Source organism: Lactuca serriola, chromosome 7 (assembly GCF_051521515.1).
Source record: "Lactuca serriola cultivar US96UC23 chromosome 7, Lser_US96UC23_V15, whole genome shotgun sequence".
Taxonomy (NCBI): Eukaryota; Viridiplantae; Streptophyta; class Magnoliopsida; order Asterales; family Asteraceae; genus Lactuca; species Lactuca serriola.
Genome location: NC_136414.1, coordinates 89,732,272 through 89,749,786, shown reverse-complemented (window position 1 = coordinate 89,749,786; position 17,515 = coordinate 89,732,272). Strand labels below are relative to the sequence as shown.

The 17,515-nt window shown below is 31.4% G+C and overlaps 1 long non-coding RNA gene and 2 other non-coding genes across 4 annotated transcripts; 1 reads left to right on the top strand and 2 right to left on the bottom strand.

Annotated features, from left to right (window-relative positions):
• The first annotated feature begins 1,759 nt into the window (after window positions 1-1,759).
• Window positions 1,760-6,463, top strand: LOC145060960 (uncharacterized). 2 transcript variants are annotated; one of them, XR_013687072.1, is made up of 6 exons: window positions 1,760-2,502; window positions 3,275-3,328; window positions 3,421-5,352; window positions 5,485-5,601; window positions 5,943-6,030; window positions 6,113-6,463. It is a non-coding gene; the product is annotated as an uncharacterized LOC145060960 (long non-coding RNA). The 2 variants fall into 2 exon arrangements; XR_013687071.1 differs by having other exon boundaries at window positions 3,275-5,352.
• Window positions 6,464-12,564: 6,101 nt separating this feature from the next.
• TRNAD-GUC (transfer RNA aspartic acid (anticodon GUC)) lies at window positions 12,565-12,636 on the bottom strand. Its single transcript has one exon. It is a non-coding gene; the product is annotated as a tRNA-Asp (tRNA).
• Window positions 12,637-16,961: 4,325 nt separating this feature from the next.
• TRNAD-GUC (transfer RNA aspartic acid (anticodon GUC)) lies at window positions 16,962-17,033 on the bottom strand. Its single transcript has one exon. It is a non-coding gene; the product is annotated as a tRNA-Asp (tRNA).
• Between the last annotated feature and the right edge of the window lie 482 nt (window positions 17,034-17,515).

Genomic DNA, 17,515 nt, shown 5'->3' with positions numbered 1-17,515 from the left:
TGTTTTATAAGTGATCAAAACCATTTCAAAAACTCTTTTAAATTATGTTACTTTATTGTTTATAAAACACCGTTTTTAAAGTACAATCATAACTCAGTAGATAAATGAGTCTTTTATTCAAGTCGGTATCAGTTCAAGTAAACATAATAGTAAACTATAATAGGTATAGTTTACGGGTTCAATACATACTATCATGAGAAACAGAATGAACATACTATAAAGAGAAACAGGGAGGAACATATTATAGACTAGAACAAAAGGAACATACTATAAAAAGAACAAGATAACAATAATGTGAAACCACTACTTCACGACTTAGCAATATACTTGCTAGGTTGCGTTTTGTAATCAGAGTCTCCTGGAGGGAGAGCATGAATTTGTGTATATATCTATATGGGATTGACACCCCACACCTTGTTGCTAGCTACAGTGGGACTTGCAAGTCTACGGGTGACAAATGTCATAACAGTTCCGACGCCATTAGGTCGCCGTGTTAAACACGTTTCGTATCAGTATGATTACAACCATCTCATATTTTAACCTTGATTAACAAACTGGTTTTAAGGTAGTTAGTGCATTCAATTAAGAAGGGGCCTATAATGCTAACTTTATGATTCCTTAGTTTATACATCAGGGGTTTACATTAATCGGGTCCGACAGATAGTACGATGTGTGTTTTCCGCTTCATTTCCTGTTCCTTGTTTGGTTGTGGGCTTAGAGCAGATGCACCTAGTCTATTATCTAGTCGATCTTAGCTATATATATATACTTCGTATACACCAAGTAATCTTAAGGGGTACCAGGTATAGGTTAGGTCATAACATACAAATTCAGTACACCGTTTTCTAGTACAAAACATACTTTTCATATAGAACATGTAGTAGACTAAACTAGAAACTTATCAGAAAAAGGACCTTTCGTGGTTAATTCTATAATACCTTAGTTTATACATCAGAGTTGTATATAATTAATATCCGATAGGCAGTTGGATGTGTGTTTTCTGCCTTACTTCCTGTTCCTTGTTTGGTTGTGGGCTTATGGCAGATTTACACAATTAACTATCCATTCGATATTAGATTACATATAGCTTGTATAAACTAAGTGATTATTGAAGGAACTATTGTGATAACGTTTGTAACATCCCCCTCTAGTACATATCATAATATTGTCCACTGTGGACTCCCGAAACAAAATTATCATAAGGGGTCACCCATCCAGGAATCGTTCTCGTCCGGACACGCTTAACTATAGAGTTTTTATGAGATCTATTGTCCCCACAGTTATAAAACACGTTGTGACAGGGAATGTATCCACACTCTTATAAGGAATGCTTAGTTCTCCTTCTTAGTCGATATAGGATCAGGTATAGTTACAACTTCCCGTTTTTCGTTTCTTTTTAGTTTTAAAGGGTTTAGCAAATAAAAATGATGATTTTTTAAAAATATAAAGAAAGCATTTAATAAATTTTAACATTTAATAATAATAATAATAATAATAATAATAATAATAATAATAATAAATTAGTTTATTTAAAATAAATGGGTTTTATAAGTCAAGGGTGTATTTTGCAATCACTAGAAATCATTTTTGTTAGAGGGAATCAAGGTTGGGGTAGAAAATGTCAATACTCCAAACTTGAGAGACCAAAAGTGTCAAATGCTGGAAATTTTTCGTCTTCTTCTCTGATTCACGACAGCGTTACAGCCTGCTACAAACCGCTTTTTTGGACATGCAAATCCTTCCCCTTCGAAAGTGGAGTGATTTCCAGCCTTATTTGCCCATTTATACATACACGTATGAATTCGTAGGTTCTTACTATACCCGTCGTCGAAGCAGCAAGAGGCGTGAAAAGAGAGAAAGTAGAGAGAGTTTCGGTGGTGCACTGGTGCTGTGTTAGAGGAGGCTCCGCTGCTTCCACGGTGGCCGGTCGTTCCTTCTGAGAGTATGATGGCTTTAACTTCGCAAACTCTTGAGAATCCACAGATCTGAGTTATGGGTGTAGTATCCCATGGCATCCCGGTGAGTCATTGTGAATTTCGGTTAGATCAATGAAGCTCCGGTGAGACCAGGTTTAGATCTTGCAGAGTATTATGTTTTATGGATGGAAGTTACATTCTCCGATGAGGTTCCAGCAACAGTTTCTCCGTTGAAAAGCTTTGTTGGTGAAGACTTGGTCTCCGACGATGGCAAGTGGCAACTCCAACAAGACGGGTTCAGAGCAAGTCGGCTAAGTTCTTCATTCGAGCTGATTCAACCCAGTGGTTTGGAATTATTAGGAGTGATACTATATTTTCAAGGAGATAGATTGTGTGGGAAAATGTTCCGGTGGTGATCCTGTTTAATTTTGTCCGGCGAGAAACAACCAGAACGGACAAGCTTCCGGCAAGGCATTGGTGCAGGTGGGTTCTGTGTTTTCCAGCGTTGTATGGTCTCAGACGAACTGTATGAAGATTCAAAGATGAATAAGAGGTGAGCGAGAAAAAAAAGATGTAGATGGGGAAGGTATATGTTTTTACCAAATTCTTTTGAACTATTGGTTACTAGACATATAATCTTGAGATGATACAATAAACTGCCATAACCATATCTACTTGTCGTTTTTGATTGTGTTTAGAACATAGTCATGTTCTATACGTGCCTCATCTTCTACTTAATGGGTTTTTATATCTGTTTCTCTCACATCATCATCTAGCAAGCTGGTATCATGTAAACTGTAGTTAGGATTTTCTGTAGGCTTCACCTCAAGGTTAAGATCACTAACCTTATTAGTTTCCTTAGCACTAGAATCTTGTATGTTTTCTAATTCAATTGTACAAAAGCATTGTCAATGTTTCATAGGTCCAATTGATCTTAATCTTTTGACACTGTATTTACAAAACAATGGAAGATCTATTAGTATATTCGGTTGGATGTTTCCATAAACTTTTTGAATTGAATATATACAATGTTAATAGTAACATTTTCTTTAAAATAAAGCTAAGGCTCAATGGAAGAAATAAGAAAATTAGGAAGGAAATTATGTGAGCATCCTTATATAAAGAAAAAAGATAACCTCTACTTTTGCTTTCACAACAGACTATGGACTAGTGTAGGCAAAAGGAAAGACTTCTCTCTCTTTGTGTCAACCACATTGCTCTAATATAGAGTATAAGATTGCACTACCATGTTTGTCCCATTATTAGAATGATGTTCTTTATGTTTGTGTTTCTTTTAATTATTTTCCAACTCATAATTTATGCAATCTAACAAAATAATAAATATTTTGAATTTTCAGATTTGTTTATAACGAAAGGTCAGTTTGCTGAGAAAAATGATGTTACCGGTGTTGGTAATCCACTTATCCGTAATTTCTCTTAATAAATATTTCCTTGATTCGTCTGTCATTTGTTTCATCACTCATTTGGTTACCAAATAACGTAGGTGTATGGAAATCACATCCACCAATCGAAGAGTTACAATTGGGATGTATCAGTTAAGCTTCATCCACAACTTGAATGCCTTGTTTCTTTTGTCCTCTACAACATGCTGCTACTGATTTGTATTATGTCGTAACTTTCTGTATTGAACTCTGATACATTATATCTCATTACAGTAATGAAGTTTTTAAGATTCTCCTGCTCAAACCTTTTTGAAGAATCAATCGATACCTGGTCCGATACGATATGTACCGGCTTAATCCTTCAACTTCAATTGTCTCTATGATTGTTTGAGTATGACCTTCTTGAAACTTGATTTATAAAAGGCTTCACGACTTTATTCATTATATCAGGCAAAAGGTCCATATAATTATTAGAGAAGACAGAGAAGGCTTTGAAGGAAAAGCTCAGAAGATGTTCACAAGCTTCTTCTACAGATAAATTTAGCTTCTTACATGGTATGTCCAACTTGATATTGAGTAAAACGAGATGGAGAGAACGATCAAAGTTCAATGTATTTATCTCATCTTATAGAAATTTATTTTTGGAAGAGCTAACTTGTTCTCATCTCGGAATTTTTCAAACGGGTTCTAATATTTTTGACATATATGGTTTTCAGGACCTTTTTAAGGTCTGGGATAAAATCTAAAAGTGCATGCATCTTCTCCCCGATTTTGTTTCTTTTGGAAGACCTCTAATTTCACTGTTGATGAGGTGTTGGTCTATCTTGTGGGAGAGGCTCGCCAAATAATTTAAAATCGTGTCATTTTGGAGTTCCATTATTTTGTCAGCCAAACTATGGACCCAACCAAGTACTTTGTCAGTTGCGGAGCAGATAGACCGTGAGGAACTAGTCTTTAAAATTTTCAGTGTCTTTAATTATAACAAGAACAATACTTGTTATAATTAAAGACATTGAAAATTGTAGAGATCAGTTCCACACAACCTAGTTGCGCAAAACTCTTCGTTGGGTCCATAGTTTGGTTGACAAAATGATGGAGCTCCAAAATATCATGATTATAAATTATTTTCCTAATCTCTCCCACCGGATAGACCAACACCTCAACAGTGAAATTAGAGGCCTGACAAAAGAAGTGAAAGTGGGTGGGTGCGTGCATGCATTTTCAGATTTCATCCTAAGCTTTAAGAAGGCCTAGAAAATCATGCATGTCAAGCATATTAGAACACGCCTGAAAAATTCTCGGATGAAATAATGGAACAAGTTAGATCTTCCAAAAATAAATTTTTAAAAGATAAGATAAATGCATGGGATTATGATCATAGTGTTCGTTCTCCCTATCTCGTTCTGCTCAATACCAAGTAGTACGTAAGGAGCTAAATTTATTTATAGACGTGACTTGTGAACGTCTTAGAGCTTTTCTTTCAAAGTCTTCTCTGGCTTCTCTAATAATTATATGGATCTTTTGTCTAATATAATGAATAAAGTTGTAAAACTTTTTGTGAATAAAGTAGAAGAAGGTCTCACTCAAAGAGTTAGACACAATTGAAGTTGAAGGATTAACTTGGTACACATCGGATTAGGCATCGATTGATTCTTCAAAAAAATTTGACCACGAGAATCTTGAAAACTTCTTTATTGCAATGAGATCTAATGTGTCAGAGTTCAATACAGAAAGTCACGGCATGATACAAATCAGTCATCTACAACATGTTGCAAAGGACAAAAAGAATAGGACAATTAAGTTGTGGGTGAAGCTTAACAGATACATTCTAGTTGTAACTCTTCGATTGGTGGATGGGATCGCTATACACCTACGCTATTTGGTAACCAAAGGAGTGATGAAACAAATGATGGATGACTTCATCAAGGAGATGATTATTGAGAGACTTTGGGTAAGTAGGTTACCAACACCAGTAACATCATTTTTCTCCACGTGTCGATAAAGAAAGGGGATAGAATGATTGATATCATATGGTAATGCAAAATTGTATAGATTGGGGTTTGTGCACTTATATACATTATTTGTCTTTTGTTTTTTTAACTTCTTTAAAGTTAAAAACAATGTACTACTGCTTCCAAAACCTAATACTTTTGACATTTTATCAGGTTAGTAGCTGATGTGTTGAATAGTGACTTTTGGAATTAGCATGGATTTTTGAAGATGATATGGTGTATTTTTCATGGTTATATTACTTAGCCTCGTGTAATGGTGGATATGCCTCTGTATGTTATTTTTTTGTCTGTCAAAAATTTTAAACTTTGAGACTTTTTCCATAGATTACTTAATTGGTTTGAAAGATTGTTCTAATATAGCTTAAAATGTGTGGTTTCTAAGCTTATTAAAGTCAAAGATAGCTTGAATATGACTGTATTGGTGAGTAGTTGTTTAATCTTGTGAAAATACATAAAAAATAGTGATATTTGAAGAAGAGTGACAATCATTGTATTCCTTTGAATAAAATTCATAGCCATCTAGAGTTGAAACTGTTGCCACTAAATTGGCAATTTTCTTGCTTGTATAATACTAAACTAGTTACTGTTATATTATCTATGATATTTCTCAGGTAAAGTCAAGGCAATGCTGATGTGGAGCACTTTGATTGGTTGGTTGTGAATGCAATGGGTTTAAAATTATCTACATGAAGACTAGAGGTAGTTTTGAAACTTTCTCTCAGTTTCATAACAGAAAGATTTGTTTAAAACTGTTTGAATGCAATTCAACTTATGTAAACAGGTTGCTTTTAGTACCCCCCCAACTCCCAAGTGTGCCATATTTTAACCAAGTGGTCTAGTGACCTGGTATTTAGGAAGCCTCATTCACAAAAACTGTTAATTTGTATCAAGTTTATTAAGTACAAAAAACATGTAAGTTGGGAGTTTTCAATCCCTCTAGGATAGGGGTTTAGGGTTTATGGTATGTTGTTATATCATATATGTAATTTGATTAGATGTTACCAGATTTAGGGTCTGTTTGTTAAGATTTTTGGATTGATGAAAAGAAAAGGAAGGTAAAATGACCATTTTACCCCTTTGGTCATAAATATGAACCATAATAAATTACACTTATGAAAACATATTTTGTTTATTATTGTTTTGTTCCTCTTATTACCTGTCAACTTCATTATTTTCTACAACTTATGAATCCAACTTTTCTATCTCTTTTTTCTTGAAGGTTATAAGTGTAAAATGGTGTCTACAACATTTTACATTTCATTTGGTCATAAATATGAACCGTAATGCTTGCTTGCTGGAAGGAGTAAAAAAAGCAATTATCCTTTACATTTCATTTGGCCCTCGTGTCAAGGGTTGCCTCCATTTTCCTTTACAAAATTTAGAAACTTTATAATTGCATTACGTTTTTATTTTACTATATATATATATATATATATATATATATATATATATATATATATATATATATATATATATATATATATATATATATATATATATATATATATACTAGCCGTAGACCCGCGCAAAGCGGCGGCGAAAAATAGTTTCTCATTCGGCAATAAGTTCTATACGGAAACATGTTAGATTTCAAGTAACACAAAACATATGCATATTGTTATCGATCGGTTTTACTGCAACAAATAAATGTAACCCTCGCAATACAAAAGAAACTAAATATTTTGGTGTGTAGTGTACGTTTATAGTCCTTCATTTTAGAAATCAGGACACATTCATACGAAGTGACTTGCTTATTCCTTTATTAGTATTGATAAAGTTAATAAAAGAGAGAATTAAAGTTAATCTTAACAACCCGGTTTGCTTGATACAGATAAGTCTAAACGGATATATCCTATTATCCACTTTAATATCTAAACTTTTAAACCGAAAAATAATAAAATTAATACAACCATATTTCATGGAACATGAATAACAAATGGAATACTAATTTTCTATTAGTCATAAATCATACATATATATTTTTTCTTAATATTAAACAAAGTATTTAATTTTACAACTGATTGGTCAATTTCGATTAGAAGGCATAAACAATAAATAAAGCTTAAAAAAATTACAAATAAAATATCCTATATAATGGATTATTTATTTTATTTTAATTGGATAAGAGATCGGGTCAAATTTTTGGAAGAGATAAGATTTCAAAGGTAATCAGATTAAAATTTAATATTATTTTATTCATGATTAGTTGTACTTTATGTTTAGAGGGTTGAGCATCTTAAAATAATATTATTTTATTGGATCTATTTATAGAAATAGTAGGATTTCTTTTATAAGTTAGTAAAGATATATATATATATATATATATATATATATATATACTATCTTATAAAAGAAATCTCATTATTTCTAAAAATAGATTGAATATAATAATATTATTTTTTTAAGACGTCCAAACCGTTAAGCTAAAAGTACAAATAATCACCAATAAAATAATATTAAATTTTAAACACGTTTTGAATTCTTATATTTCTCACCAAATCTTATCTCTCATTCCCTCAATTCAGGATTCATTCAAAATTTCAAACCTTTTTTATCCAAATAATCCTTAAATGTAGCATTTTGATCGAGTCGTATTAATGATGCTGAGATACCGGCAAATGTGAATTACAGCCCGCATTCCCTCATATCTCAGACCCATCCCCTATATGACCAATGACTAGAGTCAAATTATGGAAGGACATGCATTTTCTTCCGGTTCAACCCTAGCCGTCATCTGTTCCTTCGAAGCAATCTTCTTGGTCAGCCACTATTGGAACTCCGGTCACATCTCCTCCATGATGATTGATGCATCAACCGCAATTCTCATGCTTCAATTTTTTTTCTTCACCAAATCTCTATGGACATTTCACGCCAGTCACGAGGACATTTCACGCCAGTCACGACCATTCCATGGTCGCACTCTACCCTCTAGAAACCCTAGACCGCCGTTTTCACCACAAGTGCCACTGTGGACCAGGATCCAACACCATTTCAAACTGTGAAACCCCCACACTTCCCTCTCACTCTCACACACACAAATGAATTTCATTATGACTTTCTCGAACCAACCCCACGTTTTTTAGTTTGATTAAAGGTATGATTTTTAAACATTTTACTTATCCTAGATTCTAATTTCACAGGTTATTTGTGTTTTTTATGATTTCACAGGTTCTACAAAAAATCGATTGTCATTTGTAAGAAAAATTCATTTTTTTGTCATTTTTCATTTTTCATTTTTAAGAAGCATTTGATTGTCATTTGAGGTGGATATAGGTGATACACACGACTGTTTTTAGGGTTGTGTCATGTACCTCCTTACCCTTACAAAGTAAGAAAATGTTAACACCTTTGTGCAGGTTACTTTTTCATTAAGTTCAATTAGATAACGAGTGCTGTACACTCAATGTTAATGAATCAATTTTTTGCCTATTTCATTTCTATTTTCTTGATTTACTATACACGCCAGTATACAAGATGAATAAGAAATGCTTACTTTTATAAGGTGGAAAATTCATCCAATATTCTAATTGGAACACCAAGTGTTGGATGGAAATATGGAATTACTCAATGGGCATTTAACTTGGAAGAAGCAAAAATTGATTATTCTTAAATCCTTTATGTGGTTTCAGTTGTAAGGTTTTTAAACCTTTTTATTATATATATTTACAAAATTCTATTGAAGTCTAAGCATTAGTTAACCCTTTTTTTCTTGGTTTTGACTTCTGAGTTATCTCATATTCCATGATTTATGAGTTCAGATCCAAGACCGTATCTCCAATATGACTAAATATGTATTACGTTGTTTATTTCTTATTCTTTTGTTATTGATATGAGCTTGTTGCTCTTAATGGAGGAAATTGTTATATAATTTTTTGTCGTTAAAAGAATCGATCGAAGCCGAGAAGCTTGGTCTTCCCAAGCTTTGGTAGATGATGAAGTGGTTGTTGCTATTTGAACTTTTGGCTTTGTGGAACTAGGTTTCTTTATTTCTAAACTTAAAGTATGATTTGTTTAATAGAAAGGTATGATGTCATTAATACTTTTGAGTTGTTGAATATGTGAAACAGAGTAATTTCAAAGCATCAGACACAATGTGAAATCATGTACTGTGAAAGAGACCAATAGATGCAACTTTCATGAAATGGGGCTAGAATGTTGTTGGTTGGGTATACATTTTGTTTATTGACTACAGTGCTGCTGAACAAATTGGTAATTTCTTTATTTCATCTTGCGATTTTGAACGGTAGTTTTAGATCATGACTTATAATATTTCTTTTTTGTGTTTGTCACAGGTTACAGAGGTGTTAAGCCTAACAATAGCCATCTGTAAAGAAAAAGGTACCAACTATATTTACATGAAACAAAAAATTACAAATTACAATTTTTGATACTAAATATTTGATACGGTTTGCTTTTTAATTGCATAACTTCCTTATTCCAATGGTAAAATTACTAAAATAGTTGTTATTATGAATGAAATAGCAATGAAAATAATTTATTTTTCTTAATGAAAATAATTTTTTATTCTAAAAGAAATGGCAATGTATTTAGCAAAAAAAACAAGGTTATTTCTAAAATAACAATGTACTTTGCCAGTACATTGTTATTTCTGTAAAGATGCCAAGATGGATAAAATAGTTTCTACCTTTTGATTATTGTAAAATAGTTACTTTCATTTGCAAAAAAACATTTTTTTTTTAATTTCTAAAGAGTTTTATTTATTAATGAATATTTTTATTAACTATTATTTTTATTTGTCAAATAAAAATAATATGAAAATGATACATGTTAACCGAAATTGATCATTCTTATAAAAGTAATTGAAAATGACAGTTGTTAACCCAAAAGTGAACGGCTCAACCTACAATGAAAATGAAAGAAACTCCTCGATCATCTTTATCTAACATGCGTTTCAACTTTTTTATTTGGAATCAATGACATTACTAAGGATGCACCGAATTTTTCTAAATTACCCAACAAAGGATATTTTATTTTTTATTGCTATATTGGAATAAGATGGATTCAACTTGGAAGGTACATATCCATCATATCAACAAGAGCACGATGTTGTAAGAATAGTGGTGGAAGTCAAGTGTTAACTTCCTTACAACCTTAATTTATCAATATATTATTTGTTATGATCAAACAGGACCGGAATGGAATGGTTCATTCCATATAAATGAAAAAAAAAAACTATCGTAAGGGAAAATTGTAACATAACCCATATAATGTTTTTTTTTCCAAATTTATTATCTTTGTAAGTAAATTACAATATTATTTTCATATTTTTGCTCTTCATTTTGCTACAGTAGGCCCATGCATTAATTTTTTTTAATTATTTTTAAATTATGCCAAACATTTAACCTGCAATTTATTATGTTTTTTGCTTCTTCTCTTGAATTTTTTTGGCTATGTTAGATTTCACATGTGACTGGTGACTTAGACTTGAGATTGAATGTCATCAAACTTAATTATTTATTATTATTAATTAATTTTGTTTAAATGTTTAAAATATATAGCCAGGTCATTTTAAAAACGTTTCAGGCCTAGCAACTAAATTTATTTTATAATGTGTAACATAAATCTTATTAAAAAGACAAAAAAAAATGTTAATGGTTAAGTTATTATGTATTGATATGTTTGCATTAGTTTCTTGAAAATTTTACATGTTTGTTCTTAGGGAAATCAGAAAAGTCCCAATATTTTCGGAAAAATTTCACTTTACTATCCTGAATGTCTGAAAAATACTTTTTTAGATATTAAAAGTTGAAATACCGTTTTGAACCCCGTAAACAGTCTCATATGCCCGGAAATTACCTTAGCTCATGTGTAGCCATGAGTTTTACTTATGTGTCAACTCTATTGTACGAATATGTATCTAGGTAGAAACAATCTCTTGAAAAAAACTATCCGCACAAATCTGTCCACCAAAAGACCGCAAGGAATTATCTCGTGCCTAAAGGAAAATAATCGCCTCTAGAAACTAAATTCTAACAAATTCTTTCTCGTCCGCCGCTTGACGCGGGTAATTGGCTAATATATATATATATATATATATATATATATATATATATATATATATATATATATATATATATATATATACACACACACACACACACATTACGTTTTTATTTTACTTTATAATTGCTTCATCCTTTTATGCATTTTGTTACTGAACAACTGTGGAAGCGACCCAAGCATTGTGAAAGAGACAACTCTATTATGATTTGTGAATAACCGTTGGTTAGTTTTTTTTATGTGTAAATGTTTAATCTTGAAATTTGTGCAAAAGATAACAATCTACTTATTCTCAATGATTTGTTATTCTAGGATTCTACATTCATTTCATTGTAATACAACATTGTACTTTGATAAATCTACCTAATTATAGTGATATTGTACAAATAAGTAACAATTTTGCACTTATATATAATAAGAAAAAAATCGGAAGTGCAATGCTATAGTTGGGTAGATTTTCAAAAGTACAATACACATATATGAATGTACGTTGCTATTACAATGCATTTAGTCGTGGACAAATGAAGGTAAATGTAAGTATGTTGCTTTTTCATTGAGAATGCATTGCTATTTCTGTTTTAAGATTGTTATGACAAAAGTAAACATTAAACAATCAACAATTCTTAATAAACCATAAACAAACAAATGTAATATCTTTGTGCTTAGTTGTTTTTTTATTATTATTAAAATATACATAAATTTGTCAAACTGAGAAAACAAAGCAAATAAGGTCCTTTAGTTCTTGGCAAACAATCAAACAATTCTAAATTGTGTTTTCCAAAGCATCATCAATGCTAAGTGAGACATTATTTCGTGCTTTTGTAATATCAACATACTCTGCAAACTGAGAAAAAAATTACATTAAATGTTAAAAAGATCATGAAAAGGGTTAAATAATTCATATAAAATACAAATTACCTTAAACAATGCTAGTGGTTTCGGTTTTATGGAACTGTTTGAACAGTCTCCTTAAAAGTTTGTTGTGCAAGCTGAATTCAAACACAAAATACAAATAAATTGAAAAAAAAACAATTAGTAATTCTTAAATATAAAGATATTTGAACAAACTTTGAAATGAATGACACTAATGTTGTTGAGAAGCTTATTCGTTCTTCTTCTATTTCATTATTAGAATTTAATTATTTCATGATGCTTCAAATGATTGCAAACAGCCAAAAAGTGCTGAAATAAACGAAGAAGTTTTGGTAAAAACGCCGTTGCCGGGGATCGAACCAGGGTCACCCGCGTGACAGGCGGGAATACTTACCACTATACTACAACGACTGGTTTTTGTTATTTATGTTGGAAGTAATTTCTTGAATATATTTTAATATTTCGTTACCTTTTGGATTAAAATCTTCTCTGTTGATTTCAATTTCACTCCATTGTTGAGCACTTCTAAGATCGATTCACTTTACTCATAAACATTAACAATTCTGTAGTTGTGTTAAATTGCAAAAATCAGATAACTTAAAAAAAAAAAAAATTATACAAGTACGCTAATCTGGAAAACCCAATTTAGAAAATTCCAATTTCAATCTTATTTGAAATAAATGGGTTACTTTTCTTGACTCTCGACTCTTACCTTTTCCTCAATTGATTTGGATACACCTAATATTTCATTTTAGTCAACAGATATCTCATCATGCTCAATACTCAAATATATGTAATCAGAGTTCTTTTAACTATAATTTCAATCTAAAGTTAACTAGTAATTGTAGCTCATCATCAAAGTACAACATTGACAATATCACGAGTCATTGAGCCAAATTAGTTTATTGGTAGCGACTCAAATGGATGCCCTTTTAAATGAAAGAATATGATCGAAATGTTTCTTATATTATGTGATTGAATGTATCTCTTTGCTTGGGGAAAATGTACTTGGTTCTAAACTTCTAATTTCTGTTTCAAGTTTTGATTTTTGTGCTATGATTGTAGTTTTGATTTTATACAACTTGATATTATGATTTATAATTCACAAGACAGGTCATTCCGGTGACAGGTAGGAATACTTATCATTATATTATGATTGTTTTGTGTTATAAATTTTGGAAGTAGTTTCTTAATTAAACTTTAATAGTTTGTAACCTTATTCGATTTACAAATTGCAACCCAAATGCCATAGACAAATGAAACTGTATGACAGTTGACAAACAATCATATTATCAAAATTCAAATCCTCCTATTTGAATTTGGGCAAAAAAAATATACTAAAATGTAACTTTGTGATCTTGCAATCTTGGATATTTTTAGTATTTTTTTTTATCAACATGAGCAAAAACATTTTATTTTAGGGAAATATGGGTATTGTATAAAATCATGATTATAATGTTGCATATTGTTCATAGCTATCACATGTTGGCTGAGTTTTGTATATCGTTCTTAAGGTGCGTTTGGTTCACCGGAATGGAATGAAATTTGGGCGAAAAGGATTCAAATTCCACTACATTCTAGTGTTTGATTTGACTTTGTATGATGGAATTGAAATCTTAAATGAGAAAATGTTTCATCAAATAAGGGAAACTTTCCTTTAAGAAGATGATGGAATTAATTCCCTTTTAGGAAGTAAAGTGATATTTTACCTTATTATTCTTGTTTTATTTCACAACATAATGTCTACCACCACCCAACCACCACCATCTTCACCACCACCACCACCAACCACCAACACCACCTACCACCGCCACCATCACCACCTACCATCGCCACCACCACTACCTACCACCATCGCCACCACCTATCACCTATCACCGACACCGACACCGACACCGACACCACCACCACCACCACCTACCACCGCTACCACTACCATTACTGCCACCACCACCCACATCCCGCCACCGTCACCACTACCTACCACTGCCACCACCACCACCACCATCTATTGCCGCCAACGCCACCATCTACCGCCACACCACCTACCACCACCATACTACCATCACCATCCACCATCACCACCACTAACAACAACCACAACCACCACCACCACCTACCACCGCCACTAACATGAATAATCACTTAATAAAATGAAACTTTACTAGTTTTATAGTTTATAATATATCTTTACATGTAAGATAGAAATCAAAGTAAAATTAAGCAAAACAAATAAAAAAAAACAATTCTATCATTTTACATGGATTCTAATTTCGTTTCCTATCAACCAAACACAATCTAAAATTAATTCTAATTTTATTTCCTACCAGCCAAACAGTATATGGAATTAGATTTAAATTCGTAACAGATTCATTTTTCAATTTCAATTCTTTCAAAAACATTTTACAAACCAAATAACATCTAAATGTTTTGTTTTAGTGGCCATATTGCACTGAATTATCTCATCGTCCTAATGAATCAATTATGTGTTAATGTGTGATCACAATTTTTCTAACTTTTTTTTTTTCAATTTAAATATAACTAGTAATTTTGCCATAACATACGTGTACTCATTGGCACAGAATGTGTTATAGAGCCGATATATTATTATTTTTTGACCAAATGAATGACTATTCAATCAGAAAAAGTGATATGCTTCGCTTTTACGTATGGTGATTCCATTGCATGCATTCTTTGTTTACTTTATTTAAAAATTTTAAAAGTACATTTTAGTTCTAATTCTAATTCTAAAATTTGATTTTATATATATATATATATATATATATATATATATATATATATATATATATATATATATATATAATTCGGGGTAACTTTATCTATATGTAGTTGTGGAAAATTTATATATGTACGGTTAACTAGACATAATTTATAATAAAATTTGTCAAAGTGATAAAAAAAATCTTAAAAACACATATGTAAAAACAAAAATATAAAAACGAAAAATCTTTTTAAAATAGATGTAAAACAAGATTTGTGCAAAAAAAACAAATTTTATGATAATAAAATCATAAAAAACAAAGTTATAAAAAACAAAGTTGTAAAAAAGATGTAAAAGATTTACAAAAAAAATATTAAGTTTCAAAAAAAACATAAAATATTATTAATAAAAGGTCCTTTTCAAAAATAACTATCAAAACCGAAAATAAATTTCAAAACATTTAAGAACTAATTGAACACATTTTAATCATAAATAATCAAATTTTGATTTAATATAGATTTTAATCATTAATAAAAAGTCAAATTTAGGTTTTATATAGGCTGCCAAGACCTATCTTGGATCATTACTTATATATTTATCCAAGCCCAATCATGACCATTTTTACTAGAATAATTCCGTCAAAATGTTCTCTAACACCTCACACCCCAAGCCAGGGGCGGACCTTGGGGGCCCATGGTGGCACCGGCAATCCCTGATTTTTCCGGCAACAGTGGAAAGTTTTTCGAAAATTTTCGAAATGTTTATTTTTTCTACTATCATGCATTCCCTGATTTTCCCGTGCAACTCATACTATGAAATCCTGCGTTTGTCTCTGCCCCAAGCACTAATGTTCTTAGTTATGAGATTTTTCGCAATTATTCTGAATGCACTCTCTCAGGGCCGACTCTACCCTTTGTAAAACTAAGCAAGGGCTTAGGGCCCCCAATTTTAAAGCTTATTCTATTATATATGTATATATACATATTTTTGGGTTACAAAGGCAAGTTGAAGTTTGGCCTCGTGGTAAAAGCATTGGTTTATAAAACTATAGGTCTCAAGTTCAAAACTGTTGCTTACTTGAAGGGCCCTAATTTTTTTGTTTGCTTTAAGCCCCCAAATTGGTTGCACTCTCTCTATGTATAATAATAAAGCTTAACCTGAAAAGAAAGAAACAAGAACAACAATAACATGTTAGAATACATGATGATCGTGAAGCTGGAAGTTAATTTATTTAAAGTCAAAATCTATAAGTGACAGTGATAATGTGATATTGACCTTGTAGTAAATTACCCCATTCAGCTGAAAAAACTTCTTGTATTCCTTGCCTAATGCATTACCTACACAACAGAATTATGTTATCACTTCCTATTTAACTTAATGGGTCTAGAGGACTTAATTCAGATGCAAAAAAGCAAGGCATACATAAAGGCTAACAACAATTTTTAACTGAAAATCTCTATAAGAGCTAATAAGTTAATTAGAATTGAAAATCGCCCAATAAATTTAGGAATTAATCCATAAGCAATCATATCACTACTTTCAACTTGAAAAAAAAAATCGAAAAGATCCCCATGTTTTCACAATGCGTATAGGTTTTGTTGACCCACCTCCAAAGCATCATGAATCTACAACAAAAATATGAAATTTGTAAGAACCAGGTCAATGCTAAATTGGATATTATTTTGTGCTTTTATAATAGCAACATACTCAAAAAACTGAGAAAAAATAATTACATTAAGATGTTAAAAAGATCATGAAAAGGGTTAAATATTCATGTCAAATACAAATTACCTTAAAGAATGCCAATGGTTTCGGTTTTATGACAGTCTCCTTAAAAGTTTGCTAGGCAAGCTGAATTTAAATACAAAATATAAATAATTAGAAAAAAGCCATCAGTAATTCTTAAACATGACGATATTTGAACAAACTTTGAAACATAATTGTAAGGGTAGTGCTGAAAAAATGAACGATTATTGTTGCAAGTTTCTTCATTAGATGAAATCTTGGTAAAAAGCGCCGTTGCCGGGGATCGAACCCGGGTCACCCGCGTGACAGGCGGGAATACTTACCACTATACTACAACGACAAGTTTTTGTTGTAATTTTTAGAATTATATTCTTGAACTAAATTTTAATGATACTTAACCTTTTGGATTTACAAATCGCAACCCCAGCGACAGTTGACAAACAATCATTTTATCAAAATTCAAATCCTCCTTTTTGCTCTTCCTTAATTATCAAGTATCAACCTCTATACCCATTAAACATGTTGTCCTTGGTTAACTCCTAATTAAGACATTCGAACTCTCGCATGAAACTATGAAAGATCAATAGTTTAGAATTAAAACTTTTATTTATTACTAAATAATAAATATCTCGATGTACACCTCTAAATTAGTCAAAAAGTAAACAAGGGAGGTTTGAATTAGAAATTAAAACTCTGAATATTGAGTAGCAATGAGACAACCAATTAGGCAGTGTAATAGACAAGAGAAAAGTAAAAAGTGTGATGGAAAAACATATAAATGCTCCAAGTACTTGAAGTAGTCTATGAGGTTACCATTGGTCT